Below are 18,660 nucleotides of genomic sequence, written 5' to 3'. Positions count from 1 at the left end.
TGGTAGACCATCCTGAACAGGTGGGTTTTCAGGTTACATTAGAAGCTTTAGAAAGTGGGGGACAGTCTGACACATTTTGGTGGAGAATTCCAGAATACGGGAGATGTATGGGAAGAGTCCAGTATACGGTTGTGAAAAGAGTTCTCCTAGCTCTCCCTCCTCCCCCCTCCCTCATGCATACATTAGCTGACCCAGTAATGTAAGCAAATTCATGTCAGCTCACATCTGCAGGAGGCAGTGGAGGAGGAAGGAGAGAGTCAGGAGAGCAGTGATGACACAGGGACTTGGACACCACTATGGGGGTCATTTACTAAGGGCCCGATTCGCGTTTTCCCGACGTGTTACCCGAATATTTCCGATTTGCGCCGATTTCCCCTGAATTGCCCCGGGATTTTGGCGCATGCGATCGGATTGTGGCGCATCGGCGCTGGCATGCACGCGACGGAAATCGGGGGGCGTGGCCAAACGAAAACCCGACGGATTCGGAAAAACCGCCGCATTTAAAACAAAAAATCTGTCGCGGAGCTTGCGCTTACCTTCACTCAGCCCGAGCCAGTGAACTCCAGCGCGTTCTGATGCTTTTCAGCAGAGCAGCGCCACCTGGTGGACGTCGGAGGAACTACTTTAATAAATCCCGGCCGGACCCGAATCTAGCGCAGAGAACGCGCCGCTGGATCGCAAATGGACCGGGTAAGTAAATCTGCCCCTATGACTCCATCCTCTTTGCTGGCAGGGAGCCAGATATAGTTTTATATACTGAATGTAACTAAGAAAGTTTATTATAAAAGAATATTGGGATTTGGTATAAACAGCCTATGGAAATCTCTCACAACCTGGACCTAATATATCAATCACCCTTGGCCAGAATGATCTCTACCTATAACCTTTTCCCAGTGCGCTAATATATACTAAATATCCTATTAGGTCAAAATTACCTGGTTACTAAATTAAGGTAAAATGTTCCCCCATGTGGTGAGGACAGGGTGCACCAAATAAGTAGCACATTTATAAATGGATTTGTACAATAATTGGAAACTTTTTATGCCAGAAAAAAAGGCATGGAGTATGAGATATTCTCCCCATTGTAGCCATCAGAACACCATTACCAGATACTTGGAAACAGGAGGATTGTCCCAGTACTGTGACTTTCTTTGTAAACTATTTTTACCAGATGTTTTTAGACTTCTTGAAAATGAATGTGCCAATTCTCAACTGTGAAAAACTGATGTTATCTTCCAATTATTACATTTTCCCCAGATCTTTATAAACTATAGTCTATGAGGGATCTGTGAAAAACAGATCTGAATAGGACACGCTCTACCTTGTGCCGGATCAGTCGCACTGTCAATTAATATAATAACAGTGGGCACTGATCCATTAAAAAGAATTACATTCAGTGCCACTGTTTCATTTAATAAATGGATAGCACACAAACAAATATCTCTGTGATATGCATCTAGCCCTAGAGTTTTCACCTCTCCATCAATGGATATCTACAGGACTCTAAAAGTTCTTAAAACTTTACTAAAGTTACATCCAATAATTCAGCAAACTTATAAAAATGAATATGTTCTATTGTAGGAAATAACAGACAGAACAGTTTATTAAGCTGACATTTGTCGGTGGATTTACCAGTTTCCCATGAAGAACTTTTCCTAAATTACAAGCAATCTATAAATAGATGGAAAAGAATGTCAATATGAGTGAAATATTTTTATTGGCGCTTCTAGAGTTTGTAATTTTCTATTTAAAGTTTAGACACTTTGATAGATCATCGCTGAGCGGGACAACAACAGAAAATGCAGATACAGAAAACAACTTTGATCCACAAAACTACAATAAATCCTGCTCAAAAGGAATATTTTATATTGGTTTTGACACAATATTTCTTTCTTTGTTAGTTTAAAAATATATAACTATCAATCTAAAGCTGAGACAGGATGCCTATCGTAAGAAGTTTACCATATCGGAAAATCAAGGAGCAGATGACTATCCTCTTAAAGAGAATCCGTCATGCAAAATAACCCCCCTAATGTTAATAGATTTTCATAAACTATCATTAGAGAGCATTGCCTCTATCCCTTCATTGTCCCTCTACATGCCTGAAAACTTAAGCAATGAGGCCCTAAAGCTGTATGCAAATGACCTGTGAGATGTCCAATGAGTCATTATCATATTCAAGCTGTCCAGCTTATTCATGAGTGGGAGGTACAGCCACACCCCCAGTGCTTGACTGACAGCCTGTATAATGGTGTGAGGCTGTATAATGATGTGCTTCCTGGTGCTGGTGCCCCCTGCAGCCTGTGTGTGTGTATGTGAAAGATACAGCAGCTCCAGGATGCAGCCATGTTATAGCAGAACATGTCAGGTACATGTGTATCTGATGTCTGTGTCTCTGTGTATTAGGAGGATGCAGCATGTCAGCAAATGCAGCACACACACTAGCAATGCCCAATGCTTTACTATACATTATACACAGACATGAGCAGGGGGAGGAGAGGGGAGGGGGAACAGGAGTGACAACACTGCCTCTGACCATGTGACCAGCCTCATTTACATAATAAAGAATAGATGATTTTACAATGATTAATGTATGAATTGACTAGATAAAGGCTGGGATGGATCCTTGTGAGCTGCTCCAACAGGTAGAGGTGACAGAAATGCTGACAAAGACCTGATGACAGGTGTCCTTTAACCTCTTAATGACCGCCCTATCGGCAATCTACGTCGGTCATTAAGGGTACTTCTTCTGACGCGACGCCTTTCTACGGCGGCACGTCAGAAGAAGATTTCGGGACATCGGGTCAGTATAATGCCGGTGTCGGGCTGTGATATCACAGCCCAGACCTGGCACTAACACCCGGGATCGGAAAAACTCTGATCCCGGGTGTTTAACCCCATACTTGACCGCGGCGTGCAAGTGTGTCCCACGTGGATCGGACAAGTGTATTGCAGTGTAGAGGCTTGAATAAGTGATTGTTCAAGCCAAAAGGTGGAAAATGAATGAAAGTAAAAAATAAAAGATTAAATCATTTTATAATAATAATTAAATACCGTATATACTCGAGTATAAGCTGACCCGAGTATAAGCCGAAACCCCTAATTTCAACACACAAAAAAACTGGGAAAACCTATTGACTCGAGTATAAGCCGAGGGTGGGAAATGCATTGGTTACAGCCTCCCAGTGTATAGTCTGCTAGCCCCTGTAGCATACAGCCTGCTCAGCCCCTGTAGCATACAGCCTGCCCAACCCCTGTAGTAGGAAAAAAAATAACACTGTACTCATTTTTCCGACGTTTTTTCAGACTGTCTCAGACAGAAGAGGACCTACAGGTGATGTCAGAAAGTTGAGTTTTGACTTTATTTTTTAGTTGACTTAGCCAAATTAGGGTTTTTGAGCACAAATTTTGTGTAGAAAAACTTGGCTTATACTCGAGTATATAAGGTAAATAAATAAAATAAAGTCCCATAATCTCCCCAGTTACACATATAATGCAAATACAGTATATAAAACACAAATACACCCGAAAAATTTACATATTTGGTATCACCGAGTCCGTATTAATCTGTACAATGAATCTAAATCAATATTGAACCCGCTCGGTGAACGACGAAAAAAAAACTACGAAAAACTTCCCGTAATATACAATTTTTCATCAAACACCATCACAAAAAATGTTCTAAAAAGTGATTTAAAAAAAGTTACGTTCCCTAATATGATACGACTGAATAGAACAACTCTTTTCACAAAAAATAAGCCCTCAACCAGAACTGAAAACAGAAAAATACAAAAGTTATGGCCCTGAAAAGTTGTCAATAGTAAAAACAATGCGATTTTCTCCAATATTGGTTTTGCTCAGGAAAATTGAGCAAAGATAAGAAAAACGATATAAATGAGGTATCACCGTAATCGTAGTGAACCAGAGACTAAAGATAAAATATTATTTTTACGTTACGGTGAGGGGAGGAAAAAGAGTGCTAAAAATGTTTGTGTCACCCTTGAAATAAGGGAAGTTAATAAAATCTCATGAATAAGCTATAGACCCCCAAAATGAATTATCTATACATTGTATCTCACCACGCAAATAATAAGCCCTCATATGTTCGCATTACCAAAAAAAATTTAAATTTATGGCTTGTACAATGTGACAATACAAATCTGCTGTGAATAGCGCTGCTTTGATCCTATGCTCAGCCGTGCGCCCATACAGCAGTTTACCACCAAGTATGAGGTATCAGTACACTCGGGAGAAATTGGGCATTAGACATTGCAGAGCGTTTCATCATTTTATTTATTATGAAACTGTCAGTTTTGGCCTAAATTTAATGTATTTTCCAAAAAAATTCAAAAGTTTCTAAACCGCAGGTCCATATTGTTTTAACCCATGTGAAGCACTTAAAGGGTTAATAGACTCAATAGAAGTTGCTTTACATACATTGAGGGGTGAAGTTTCTAGTGAAGTTTCTATAGTGGGGTAATTTATGGGGTTTTATTATCATATAGGCCTTACAAAGCTGAGTTGTCCCTCAAAATGTGAGTTTTAGCAATTTTCATGAAAATGAGAAAAATCGCACCTAAAGTTCTGCGCCTCATATAATCGTAGGAAAATGACAGGACGCATAAAATATCATCCCAACATAAAGAAGACATTCCGAAAATGTTAATTTTCAAGCTTTTTGGGTAGTTTTATTTCCTGTCTGGAAAGCAGAACATTTCAAACTTGGAAAATGAAGAATTTTTAGAAACATTTGCCAAATTTTCACTTTTTTTCAGTACGAAATGCAAAACTTATCACTTAAATTTAGAACTAACATGAAGTACAGTGTGTCATGAGAAAACATTCTCAAAATCACCCGGATATTAAAGCGTTCCGAAGTTATAACCAATTATCATGATACATGTCAGATTTGAAAAATCGAGCCTGGTCATTGAGCTGAAAACTAGTGTCAGTGATAAGGGGTTAAAGGAAAGGAATGTTTAAAAAGGGGTTGTTGTCTGGCCACTTTTAAATTAAAGGGGCATTCCTACCTTTGACCTCTGGACATGCCATTTCCCTGTCCAAGATGTTGCAGAAAACCTTCTGGCTCAATACAGCAACTTTTACTCAGGGTGCTACAGCTGTTCAATGCAGAAATCTCATATCATACCCCAAAACAACAGATGAAGGTAGTTCATTGGACATTGCTGATCACATGACACAGCTGACAAAGCAGATGACTAGCACAAATTGTTAAAGTGCTCGTTCAGTAAAATATTTGAGACAGTTTACATTTTTAATAAGCGCTGCATAATCTGTCTGCGCTATATAAATAAAGAATTATTAATATTAATGAAATTACTGTAATGAAATTGTTCTCTATACTCTCTACTCTATATGTTGAATTGTATGACACTCTGTAATATAGTATGGACTATACCCTGGGGTTCACACAGTTAGGCCCACGTTCGTTTGCAAGGGGCCTTAAAGGAAATCTACCATTTGTTTTCATGCATTATGAACCAAAGATACCTTAAAAATAATGTAGCTGCACTGATGCAGAAGCATATCTTGTTTAATCCCTGTGCTGGTGGATGGTGCAGTGATTGATTACTACTGCCAGCAGGCACAACACTGTGAGGCTCATACTAAGGGTCCTACGGCTGCACTTTAGTTGGATATTCCGACAATTTCCTCTTTCCGTTTTGCAGAGCATTTATAAGAGGATTGTGTCGCACGCGATAAGATATTGGAGCAATCGAGCCGTCATTCATGCAGCACAAATCGGGGGGCGGGTTGTCGGATGATCGTGGGATTTAACTTATATATTGCAAGCCAAGCACTTACATGCACCAGGAAGAGGAGGGTGAACTCTGGCGGACCTGAGCGAGGAAGCGACACATGCAGGATATCGGGCGCACAATCTTAGTGAATCACGGCAGAATTCATCCTCGTTGGACATTCCGGATCGGGGATCGTGCAGGGACCGGGTGTTGAAATCATTCTCTGAAGTAGTGCATACTTAATGTGAGAGGAGAAGCGCTGGAGCCAGGCACAGGAGCGACAGAGCTCCAATATCATAATTTTAGAATTGTTTTCTCAGCAAAACCACTCAACACAGGGATTAAACAAGATATGTTTCTGCATCAGTGTAGCTACAGCTTTCTCAAGGTATGTTTGGCTCATAATGCTTGAAATCAAATGGTAGATTTCCTTTAAGGCTATTCAAAGATCTAGCATTTTATTAAACTATCGGGGGATTAATCAAGGTTTGTGCTGGTTTAGAATCCTTGTAAAAGTCACAATTCCTGCCACAAAGTCTGCCATAGAATTGAACCGAAACCTCTTACTTTTTCCATCATGACTGTTCGGGGGCGCATCAAGCTCTGACGCACAACGTGTCAGCTCTTGATTAATTCCCCCTGTGTCAATACAGAGTTTACATGTATTTGAAAACTGATTGCTGAGAAAGTGTTCATAAAACCCTGTTGAATAAACCTATAACTCTCCAAATATACTTCAGCTAAAAGCTTTCATTTTACTGTGAAATATCAATTTATCGAGCATTTTCACTGAGTTCCAGTGTAGCTCTTCAAAAACCCATTAAGCTGGTGCTCAATACTTTATTCCAGAGCTGGTGATTTGTAGTTGCCTGTTAAAGGTAGCTGCGTGTTTAAGGATTAACGGTGTAAACACGGAATGAAGGTGGCAGTCAGCTAATATGCATCCCTTTGATTGCCAGTTGATAGCATCAGCAGGAATGGTGTCATCTATTTAAGGGGAACCTGTCACCAGGGAAATAAATTTTCACTAAAGACAGATTGTAAGAGCTCATGACTCACCTGTAGTGCAAAAAAGCTGTTCTGCCTTTTCTAAGCATTTGCATTACAATATAATTGTGTGTTATAACTTACCTTGCACCCTGACAAAATCCTGGGGTAGTCCCAGGGGCTGGAATTTGGTTTGGATGCATTTCAAAAAACAACATGTGGCTTGTCTGTGTTATTCACTCCTCAGAGCTTAGCCCCCACCTTTGTGCTCCTGTACAGCTCCACTTCCTGCTCCTTCTCAGAGGTCACAGCCCAGTCAGCCTGACATCAGTGGGGGGGGGGGACAAGCTGTACAGGAGCACAAACATGGAGACAGCCTGCAGCTCAGACAAGTCACATGTTGTTTTTTTAAATGAAACCATAAATGCATAAATAGGCTAGATTGTAATTTCACATTCTCATAAAAGAAAACAGCAGAATGTTAATCTCTGTGAGGGCCAACGTGTTTAATATATTTTTGAGTTATTTAAGGAGCACTAAATATTAACCCCTTAAGGACGCAGGGTTTTTCGGCTCATTTCTTGCTCTCCACTTCAAAATTCCATAACTTTTTCATTTTTACGTGCACAGACCTGTGTAAGGGCTTATTTTGTGCGTAACAAATTTTACTTTCCCGTGATGTTATTTATTTTAACATGCCGTGCACTGCGAAGCTGAAAAAAATTCCAAATGTGGAAAAATTGGGAAAAAAAAACGCACGTGTCACGTTCTTGTGGGCTCAGTTTTTATGACTTTCACTCTTCGCTCCAAATAACACGCCCGCGCGCCGCCGTCTTTTAAACGCTGCCGGCGGTTATTAGCAAGCACCGACCGCGGTTATTAGCGGTGGGGGTTTGCTGCAATATGCAACAACCCCTACCTCTGTATGCGCCCTCTTCATACATCCCTTAAACCTCTGGGCCATAGAGCTACGGCGCAGAGCGTTAAAGGGTTAAAGCATATAAAACATCAGTTTGTAATACGACCATTATTTCAATGCTGAATGTCTTTGCAGGTTCTAAAAACGGTAGATATGTAAGACACATTACTGATCAAGGGGGCAGACACGTTTTGTGGATTTAAAGGGGTTGGCCACATTAAAGGGGTTTGCCACTATTCTTCATTTTTTTTGTAGTGTGTTTGTAAGTTTCGGGGGCAGAATATTAGGTAATTTACCAATATATATCTATTAAAAGTTCTGCACCACTTTCATGATATGTAAAGTGTCTTTTACCTCATCAGCCAGAAATTCCTGTCCTTTAAATGGCCGCATATGGAGGGTCATGTGATCTCTAACTGGAAATATTTCATGGAGAGATAGAGATCATATGACCCTCCATCTGCAGCCATTTTATGATCAGGAATGTCTGGCTGATGAGGTAAAAGACAGGAGGCTTCACTTTACATATCAAAAAAGCAGCAGAACTATTAATAGATGTAGATTGGTAAATGACCAAATGCCCGCCACACCTCCACACACAGTACAAAAAACATGATGTAAAGTGGCCAGCCCCTTTAAGGTCAGATCCTTCCTTACCTGAAATGGCTTATAACACTGAACAAAAAAAGAATAATTTGTTATCAATTTAAGGCTACACTTTTTATACCCCCCCAAAAAAGAATGCAAATGAAAGCTCTGGCATATTCATTCATGTCTATGGAGAAGATGGATGTCTTCCTTTCTTTAACCTTTTTCTTTGGTTCTAAAAAACATAGCCCACTTTGTTTTCCCTGTACTTTGTGAGAATGTATGCAGAGCATATACGTATGCATCCGACTGTCTCTGTTTGTTGCCTGAATTTCCCTGAATAAAATTTATTTTACAAAAAAAATGACAAAAAGATGACAAAAAAATGGACAAAAAACGTATGCAAACTTATGCAATGGCTTATACGCCATAAAAACGAAGACACAGAGCTCAAAATCCATCCTTTTTTTTGCAATTCTATGATGGATGTGTAACAGTATGTGCCTGCTGTATGCTTAAAAGGAGATGTACATGTAGCCTTATTCGTGTAGTTCTTTAAGTATGGCGTTTCTACATAAAACGTGAAATGATAATTCTATTATCCACAGAATAAGTCATCTATATCTGATCAGTTAGGTTCAATTCCAACCCCTGCTGATTAACTGGTATCGACAGCCTTTGGCTATTTAAGTGAATGGTAGCTTTGCTGCAGTTCCTGGCCCCAGTCACTATAGATGAAATGGAGCTAGATCAGCTCTGTCCCATGTTATTATTCCAGGTATTTCATCACCAGGAAGCTGTCAGGATACTCTAATTGGCAGGGTTCTGGAATCTTGGATCCTTATCATTCTGATATTTATGACCTATCCTGTGGATGAATGATTAATATCATTGTCCTAGAAGACCCCTTAAAAGTCCCTTTGTGGTTGTGATATCCCTACTGTTTACTGCAACAAACTGGTAACAGTTTGGCATTGTAGCTTATGGTTAATGTTACACATGCACATGATACAGTAATTAATTTGATGATGAATTTGACAACTTACTATATGTGGGGATAAGAAATGTATCCATGGAGAGGGGCTCAAAGGTCTGTGCCATGGGGGAGGGAAATATGGTGGAAACTTAACATCACCATTATCAATAATGATGTACCACTGACGCATTTCACTGCCAACATCTATCTCATCACTCCGGATGCAGGATGATAATGCTTGCTGCTTGCATAGTTAATACTGTATAGTAAGAATATTATGAAATAAGGTAGTTGTTCAGTGAAGAAAATAAGCATTTTACACACTGTATCTGGGATAAGGGCCTGGGGCTTGACTATGTGATAAATATCATGCCATCATTACCTTCCTCCTGTGAAGGTCCAATTTGTACAGCACCTCAGAGACTATAATTCTAGGATAACATTATGGCTGGAAATAGAGCAGATAGATAACTTTCCTATCCTGCAAATGACTTTATGGAACCACATATTAAGAGTAGGGGTCAATGGTTGCATTAAATTCAGAGGAATCAAAGATTTGGTATTTGCTGTTAAAAGGGTATTCCCACGAAGACAAGATTCTTATATGTACTCAGGAAAACAAAATAAGACATTCTCCAATTCACTGATATAATTCCAACTAGTCTCTATAAGTCCTGGTGAACACAATTTCAGTTGACCCTGGACCCGACCCTGGATCTTCTGACTTTAGGGTTGGGAGGACATATTGTTCTTCTATCTGATGCTGCACTGAGCCGAGCTGCTCTGTGCCTCCAGCCCCCACCCTTGCATTTCAGGACAAGCTCACAGACACACAACGACTTCCTGCCAACAAGAAACACAGTGAGCAGAGTAAAGCTACAAACTATAGACAGATATGGTCTTTATCCAGGGGAGGGGGAGGGAGGCACATCAGATCTGACAGTGTGTGTGTGTAGCAGGGATTTCTACGTATCAAATACTAGTACACTGTTCAGAAGCTAAAAAAAAATATATAAACCTTGTACCCTGATAATCTAACCACATTGACAGCACACAGCAGTACAGGAAATATGAAGTGTCTGCTTGGAGAGTTCCCAGCCACACTCTGGAGTATTACGTTGCCCATCATAGAATAATAGGAGCCAAAACAGCAGTAAAACTGAGTAAAAGAGAAAAGTACGGAGTTAAAAACTATCATTTTTGTGTAAACATCACTAGTGGATTGAAATTTGAGAATTTTATTTCATGAGCAAACCCCTTTAAAAGAGTTGACCTATTTTAAAAGCATCCCCAGTATGTACACTATGAGATTTCTGGAGATAGCCGCGTATAGCAGTTTCATAGAACATATATTGGGTTGTTGAACCTGAGAATAGGGGATAACTGTAAATCCATCACTCTATCTATGTCACTCAAACTTTTGGATGGTAACAAGGGTGATTACATTTTTGTAGTTTTATTCATCATGCTCTAGAATGCTGTTCTCACTATATATATATATATATATATATATATATATATATATATATATAGATCTATGTATGTATATAAATATATACACACACATTTTGGTAGAACGACAAATTAGAAATCAGCTTTCGTCAACGGTTTTAGACAGTTTTTAGAAGTTACACTTACTAGTATGTCAAAGTCGTGACTTTGAAAAGGGGGTGTAGCAGTTGGTGTGTGCAGAAAACAGTGAGTGCATCAAAATTATGCAAAAGCAACAAATATTTTATGGAATTAAAAAAAAAAATACTTATAGGAGGTGCAAAGTACAGTCAGTCTTAAACAACACCAGAATTATCCAGCATCAGACACTGTGACAAATATGGGGCAACATAAGAATGTCTAGTGTTACTCTGCACTTTTCTACTTTGGGACACGTTTAAAGGTAACGCTCTAACCCTCAATGTCAAGAAGGACCCAGTGCAGCAGCAACTTGAGCAGAACAAGAGCGGGGCGTGAGGAAAGTAAGTAGTCTGTTCTGGGGCCTAAATATGATTGTAGTCTGATCTAAGACTAAAATTAGGTCAGGGATGCAAAAGTCTGAATATTTTAAGGAGTTTGGACCCATCTTTAATGTACCCCTCACGGTTAATATACTGAAATGTATGACCTTTGTACATTTAACAGGTTTCTGAACAAACTGTGCAAAAACTGTCCTTACTGAAAATAACCTCAAATGACCTCCTGATGACCAAATGAAATGGCAGCTCCTCTTCTGCAGCATTCCACATTGTAGACCCTGAATATTAAATGTTATAGATTAGCTACTCTTACTAAGTGTGCCTCACTCTTTAGTGTAGTTCTACTTCTACTTCTTCTCTACAATTTGATGTTTGGGAAACATGCTCTAAAGTCACAATCTCATCTACACCTTCTACCCCACCCAACAATCTAAGACTTTCACCTCTATAATCTGAATCTTCCGCCTATGTCTCATCAGTGGAAGATTGTTACTTCTATGGCATGCATTACCCTGGAAAATCAACTCCCAACATCCTAATATCCACAATTTGATGTGAGCCCTAGTCCCTAATCTGACTCCTCTCTGTTTTACATTGTTTTACATTATTTCTTAGAATCTAACCTGTTTATTTAACACTGTACGCCACAAAACTTTCACAGTGATGCCACACAGATATATTCAGATACCGGATCATTATGTTCACTATATTTTTCTATACAGGGTGGCAGGATGATTGTATAAAATCCTTCTCCTCCAATTTCTCAGAAACATTCAGCAAAGTAGTCGACCAACTCTTTTTAGTATGCATTCAAAATATACTCTCACATGGATACTGCTTTTCCTTCCCCTTCCTACCTCTCGTCTTCCTACCTACGTGCCTTTGGGCTAGGACCAAAAACTGTACTTTATTAAGGGGCTCAGAATTTATTTATATAGGGTGTGAAATATATGTAGGAGCCTGGTCTGGGATCCATTGTTGAGAACTTGGGTCCAGGGGCGTAACTACAGTGGTAGCAGCCATAGCAGCCGCTATGGGGCCCGCAATGTCAGGGGGCCCTGTCATCCGACCTGACACAATAAAGAATGGAGGATGTGCACCATTATATCTATATTGTACTGCACATTGTGCAGTATAATATGTATATAACATATACTGTGATGTATATATGCAGTATCTGTGATGTGTATATGGTGTATGCATACTGTATGTGAGTATGTTGCACATGGCACTGTATGTATGTGTATATGCACATGAGTGTATTTATATGTGATTGTAATTCGCATGTGTGAGTATACTAATTTGTATATTTTTTAAATGGGAAGGGGGGCCCCATGCAGAAGCCTGCTAGGGGCCCTGTCTCTCCTAGTTACGCCACTGCTTGGGTCTAAATTTTCTTTATCATCTGGGATCTGATGTAGGAGTCTCAATGAATTAAGCAGTATCTTCTGTAGTCTAGAATAATTTTGGGATCTAGAACTGGGTCACAATTTGTCGTGGGATATAGAAGGGATATACTGGGTATGGGATAAAAGCCCTGATACTGTTCTATATCACTATATTTATTTTAATTAAAATTGTAAAAGACCTAGTAATATGTATCCAACAAGACACAGGCAATAATTGAATTGGGTCACTGTGTACCATGCACACCCCATTAAAACTGTGTGGGCAACTTTTCTGTGCCAAGTTGACAGCAACTGTAGGCCTTGGGGCACCTATAATTATCCAACTACCATGGCTAATGTCCAAAGCATCTGATCTTTCCAGCACCTCTGAATGTGACCCACAGAGAGAAGTGCAATGAAGTCTGATCACTACAGAGTGTATTTAGTCTATATAAATGAGCAATGGTAAGAGGGAAGACCAGTTTATGTTGTGTTAGTAAAACATGTTAGCTACAATGAAATACAAGCTATAATCCTGATATTTGTCTTGTTCTACTGCGGGTACTACAATGGTATATAACTGGTATGCTCTGTGCAGCTGTATCCACAGAGTTAATGCTTGGTTACCATTTTATAATGCTAGGTCGCAGTCTAAAGCTCTTAGTTACATAATACTTGACTCATTCAATACAGCAAGATGGAATCATTTGTCTAGAGAGCCCATGAATACACATGGCCATTTTCAGGCTGTTACGTTTATCTGTTTATGCTGTCCACTTTATACATATAAATCAGCTGCCATCTGAAGTGTTCATTATACCGCAGAGCGATCCAATACGAGAGAACAATACAGGAGCCGCTTCTCCGTAATGACATTCATTATATAACACAAATAGTTCTAGGGCACAGCAAAAAGTCCAGCAGTGAACCGATGACGCCTGCTAATTATAAACCGTCTGCCAAAAGAATGGCGCGCTGGCTCTCTTCTAATCCTCTACTTAATCTTTATATGCTACATTTATATAACATGGAACTATGAGAGAATTTTAAAGCCGCAAAAGTGAGAGTGATGAATTTAAAAAATACTATAAAAAAAGATTTAGCCAAACATGTTTTTCTATGGATGTAGCAGAGTTGAGTTTGTCATTTGGCTGAACCTGTAAAAACAAGTACAGGTAATCCTACCAGATCACTTGGACAACAAATCAGAAGAAAGCAACAACATATTTAGCTTTTCTACATATATTATGGCAGATAATTGTTTATTTCACATGAACATATTGGATGGTAATAAAAGTTTCCTGAACATGATGTAGAGTGATGGTTGGTTAAACTTTTCACCTCCACAAATGCCCCTGTATGCTCATAGACCTCGAGGAAAGTTATCATACTGTTATAAACACATGATACCAGCTGTGAATTTTGGACTTCATACACATATACATTGACTTTCTATAAAGTTATTCCTAGTGTACATGTTAGGAGTATGTGCGAGAATTAAGATTGTAAGTCCACTCGGTTCAGAACCAAAATGAGAGATTTCAACCTGTGAACCGGGCTACAGAATCTGTTGGTGCCATATAACTAATGAATAAATTATGTGTTTTATCTCCTTTTCCATTATCCAATTTGTCATTCGGAGGTCATTAAAAGCAGAGGAGCTTTGTAAGGAATCTTGTCACTACAATGACAATTATTGCTTTCACACACGACCAGTTTCACCACATCAGCCATCGTCCACTGACAGCTAAGCAGTCCTGTATATTTGGAAGATGAAATGATTCGCAATTACTCCTGAATATCCTTATTAGAAGCTCCCAGAGAGCTGAGTTTTATCTTCAGCCATTAAAAGCCCACACTGTAGGCTTCATTATTACGGTCTGTATATCTAGGACACTGTAGGCAGGACACGGCAGCCCTAAATGTATCACACAGAATAAATGTCACTGCATTATTTATTTATTTTATTTTGCCTTAGACGCTGCAGATGCTTTTAGAGCACTTTTGCCATTGCCTAGATGCTTTCCTATACAGCAGATATCATGTATGAATTGTGATGTGAGGACCATACTGTACCTGGAGTACCTGAAGCTGAATCCCTCATCGGAGCAGAACCACAGGATCTTGCCTTGTCTCGGCATCAGTTTCCTTGTATCCAGGATTCTTCTTGCTGTTTACTTTTACATTCTTCTCGCTTGTCATTTATAGGCTTGAGTTCCTTATTTCATTGTAAACTTCATGTTCAGTTCCGAATATATAGCAGTCCTTAGTTCTTAGATTTCATCAGTGCCGGTTTCCTTTTTCCCCAAATCTCTCATAATGCCTCTGGTACTAAGAAATGGTAACAGTATATACACAGTTCCACATTACAAATGTGTTTCTAAGTAAAGTGCCAAAGTGAATGAATGGACCTTAGGTCTCAAGAGTGTTCATATGAAGAAGCCTTATAACAAAGTCTCATCTTCATCACTATAAGTCAGCTATAATAAAATACTATCACAAGTAGTAGACAGATGTTTTATCTCGGGATCATGGTTTGGCTCTAAATGTTTGGATCTCTGAAGGTTTTCCTTGTGTAAATAAAAGAGGGGTCAAGGCAGGAGATATCTGTTTTTGGTCCTCCAGAGGTTTCGTTTTCCGTCTGATTTTCATCATTCAGCATCTTTACATTAACCTGTGTATCAGTCTCACCCAGATTGAACAAAACGTTTATAATAGTTGAGTTGACTTTTTTTTTTTTTACGGTCCTCTTCTAGGAGACGTCATCATGGCCCCATGTTCCTGAAGTCTACCTGAGTTGTACACATTCACTGTCCAGAATCTTTGGTGAATCAATTTCTCCTAAGGTGACATGCATGACACAAGAACAAGACATACAATTTAGTGTAAAATAACAATAAATATCAGCATTATACCGGTACAAAACATTAGACTGCAAAAGCAAAGCTTCCTTTAAACACTCCATACACAAAAAACATATAAAATAAATGTAGAATTCTATTAAAATAGAGAAAGAATAATACATATACATAGGCTGAGAATGTGCTACAGGTTATCATTTCCACTACATTAAGTAGAAATAAATAAAGGTGCACTAGAAGATGACATGAAGACCTGAGCCACAGCACACTACTCATCCAGCATCACTTACATGGATCTTGAAGACTTCAGCTGATCCTCAAGATGATTCCGACCTCATCACGTTGCAGATGAAAGTAGCCTTCCTGTTAAAACAATGCTGTCTTGTCTTCTTCACTTTGAGAGTGCTGTAGTATCTCCCAGCTTGGTTATGCTCTTCATTCCATTGTTAGATTATCTGACGTCCTGTATAGAGAACATGTATGTATAGCGCCCTCTAGTGGTCTAAAACAGAAAGACACCTGACAGAAGATCAGGATGCTAGGGATCTGGGAACAAAATGTTCTCAGTTCTCAAGTTATCAGGGCTCATTGCATAATATTGTACTTATAGTAGGTGATTATTTGTGTAGCTACCGATACTCCTTACTTAGAATGGGTTAATTGAAATCTAAGAGATACTGCAGAAGCAATGAAAGTAAGCAACATTTGCATGTCATAAAAGTAATAATTGTGCGCACAATATCGAATGGCATACATTAAAGGGGATATTGTTTTTACTAATGCTTATCTCCTATGCATAGGATAAAGGTAAGTCTCCCAGAAAACAGGGATCCCTAGATAGAGTCTGGGGCATAATCATTGACTTATGCAGTGTATGGGACTGTATTAGTCCCATAAAAGTCAAAGATGAATGAAGACTGAAGCCTAGGGTAGAATCACACTGCAGGGAAGAATTAAGGCAAACTTGTCACAGAAATGAAAAATGCTGTGCAATCTTCGGGGAGCAGGAGTTGGTGAGCAGAATGATGTGGTTTTGCGGGCAAATATTAAGAATAATTAGCATTTTCTACTCTTAGCATGCGGTCACAGGTAGCGCTTTGATTCCGTTTACAAACTGATGTCAAGCACACAGGTGGGGGGTGTTATTTAATGCCACGGCCCGATGACAAAGGATTTTCTATGGAAACTAATGCGTTTGGTTCCCAACACCCGGCATCTTGTATTGTTCAAATGCAAGACACTGGGGCACATTTACTTATCCGGTCATGCAGAGTTCACGAAAGTGCATTGTCCGACAATAATGCACTGTGCAGTGATTCACTAAGATCATGCGCCCGATATCCTGCATGTGTTGCTTTCCCGCTCAGGTCCAACGGAGTTCACCTTCTTGCGACACAATTTGAAAGTTAAATCCCGAGCTCTGTCCAAATCAGTCGGATCGTCCAACGGCCCACCCCCGATTTCTATTGCATGGAACCCAGCGCAGCTGCGCCACAATCCGATCGCAAACCTCTGTTAAATACCTGTCAAAGCTGAGCAAATCCCAAACACCGTGAACAGTCCATCGAAAGAGCGATCTGCGATCCTTAGTAAATAAGCCCCACTGGGTGCTGGTTACCAATCGCATGTGTTTCCATATAAAAACATATGAGATACTAACGTGCGCTTTGATTTTGTTTAGAAACCGCACTGTTAAAGGGAACCTGTCACCAGCTTTTATAGCACTATATGACTTGGTAGTGTATGAAATGTCCTCTCTAGCAGTGCCTCCATTTTGTGAGATCCCACCCATTTACCTATAACACAAATCCCAAAAGTTAGTGTTTTGCATGAGACTAAGGGGAGAGTCATTTCAAACGCCCTTATCTTGGACTTTATAGTAATATATCTAGCCCGTTTTTGGTATCATATTAAAGATAAGAATCTCCTCTTTTAATTAACATCGAGTTTGCTGCCTGTAGATAGGACACTAGGTCACTTTGTGGAGTCTTCTCAGCTCCTCCTGCTCTAGAATATGCCTCCTGGAGTCCCATACACTGAATAAGTCAACCATGTAAAATGGGCTCTTGGGCGCTAGAGAACCTAGACCAGTGATGGCTAACCTATGGCACTGGTGCCAGAGGTGGCACTCAGAGCCCTTTCTGTGGGCACTCAGGCCATCATCAGAGATGACTCCAGGTATCTTCCTGCAGTCCCAGACAGCCCAGGACTTGCTGTGCAGAGGTATTTTAAAGTGACAGTGCTACCTGGGACTATTTTCTGCTATATTGGTGTCCTCAGAGTGCTGATATCAATGAAAACTGTGACAGAGCAGGGAGTATAAATCACAAATTACATTTCTGTGTTGGCACTTTGCGATAAATAAGCGGGTCATTGTTGTAGTTTGGGCACTCGGTCTCTAAAAGGTTAGCCATCACTGACCTAGACCATGGAATCTCATCAAGTGTGTTCTAAGTTCTGTGTGCACCAGAACCTAAAATATAAGCAGTTATAACTGTCTGTACCTCCAAAAGGCATTTAAAAAATGAATTCTAGGTGCTATAAAACCCAAAATAAAAGCAACTGAGGCCTCTCCAACCTGACTTACCTTAGGCTCGTTAAAGCTTTTTTTTTTGCATTTGCCTTTGAAGGAGATTTTTGTATAGGTGAATGGAGGAGATTTCACATAAAAGAGTAAATACTAGAAAAGATATTTTATACCATACTTTAGGGGGATGATGATTTAGTGTGGTAAAAGTTTGTCACAATTTCCATTTAAATCTCTGCTTTAAAGGGGTTTTCCCAAGAACGAAAATTCGCACATTTCAATCCCCTAGTGATATTAACACAATAAAGATAATTTTATCCCTTTACTTTACATTTTTACTCAGTGTTATTGCTGTTTTAGCACCTATCACTCTCTAGGCTGCTTAATGTAAAATACCAGGGTGTGGGTGGGGCCTATCTAAGCAGACACATTATAATCCATCTATTTCTGTGGGGTGACAATGTGGTTACATTCTTAGGGTACAGGTGTATATACACTTTCATCTGGCTACTGGCATTGTACAACAGCTAACACATGCATAAGATTACACAGAGGCTAACAGACCCAGGCTTGTAACTTGTAGTTTGCAGCCTCTCTCTCAGAAGTTACTGGGTCGTGTCTAGGGGCAACTGAAATTGCTTTCACCATGACTGATAGAGACAGGTTGGAATTATATCTGTGA

General features: G+C 39.6%; 1 protein-coding gene across 2 annotated transcripts in view; it reads right to left on the bottom strand.

Annotated features, from left to right (window-relative positions):
• DRD1 (dopamine receptor D1) overlaps positions 1 to 15,878 on the bottom strand; it is a 47,414-nt gene extending 31,536 nt beyond the window's left edge. For both annotated transcript variants that reach the window (XM_072146157.1, XM_072146156.1), the window contains exons 1-2: positions 15,742 to 15,878; positions 14,667 to 15,431 (exon numbers count right to left, since the gene is read on the bottom strand). The gene's annotated coding sequence lies outside the window, so the exon portion shown is untranslated. The remainder of the gene's footprint in view (positions 1 to 14,666; positions 15,432 to 15,741) is intronic.
• Positions 15,879 to 18,660: the final 2,782 nt, after the last annotated feature.

The sequence above is a fragment of the Engystomops pustulosus genome, chromosome 4, assembly GCF_040894005.1.
Source record: "Engystomops pustulosus chromosome 4, aEngPut4.maternal, whole genome shotgun sequence".
Classification (NCBI taxonomy): Eukaryota; Metazoa; Chordata; class Amphibia; order Anura; family Leptodactylidae; genus Engystomops; species Engystomops pustulosus.
Note: the sequence above shows the minus strand (reverse complement) of the source record. Positions and strands in the feature narration are given on the sequence as shown.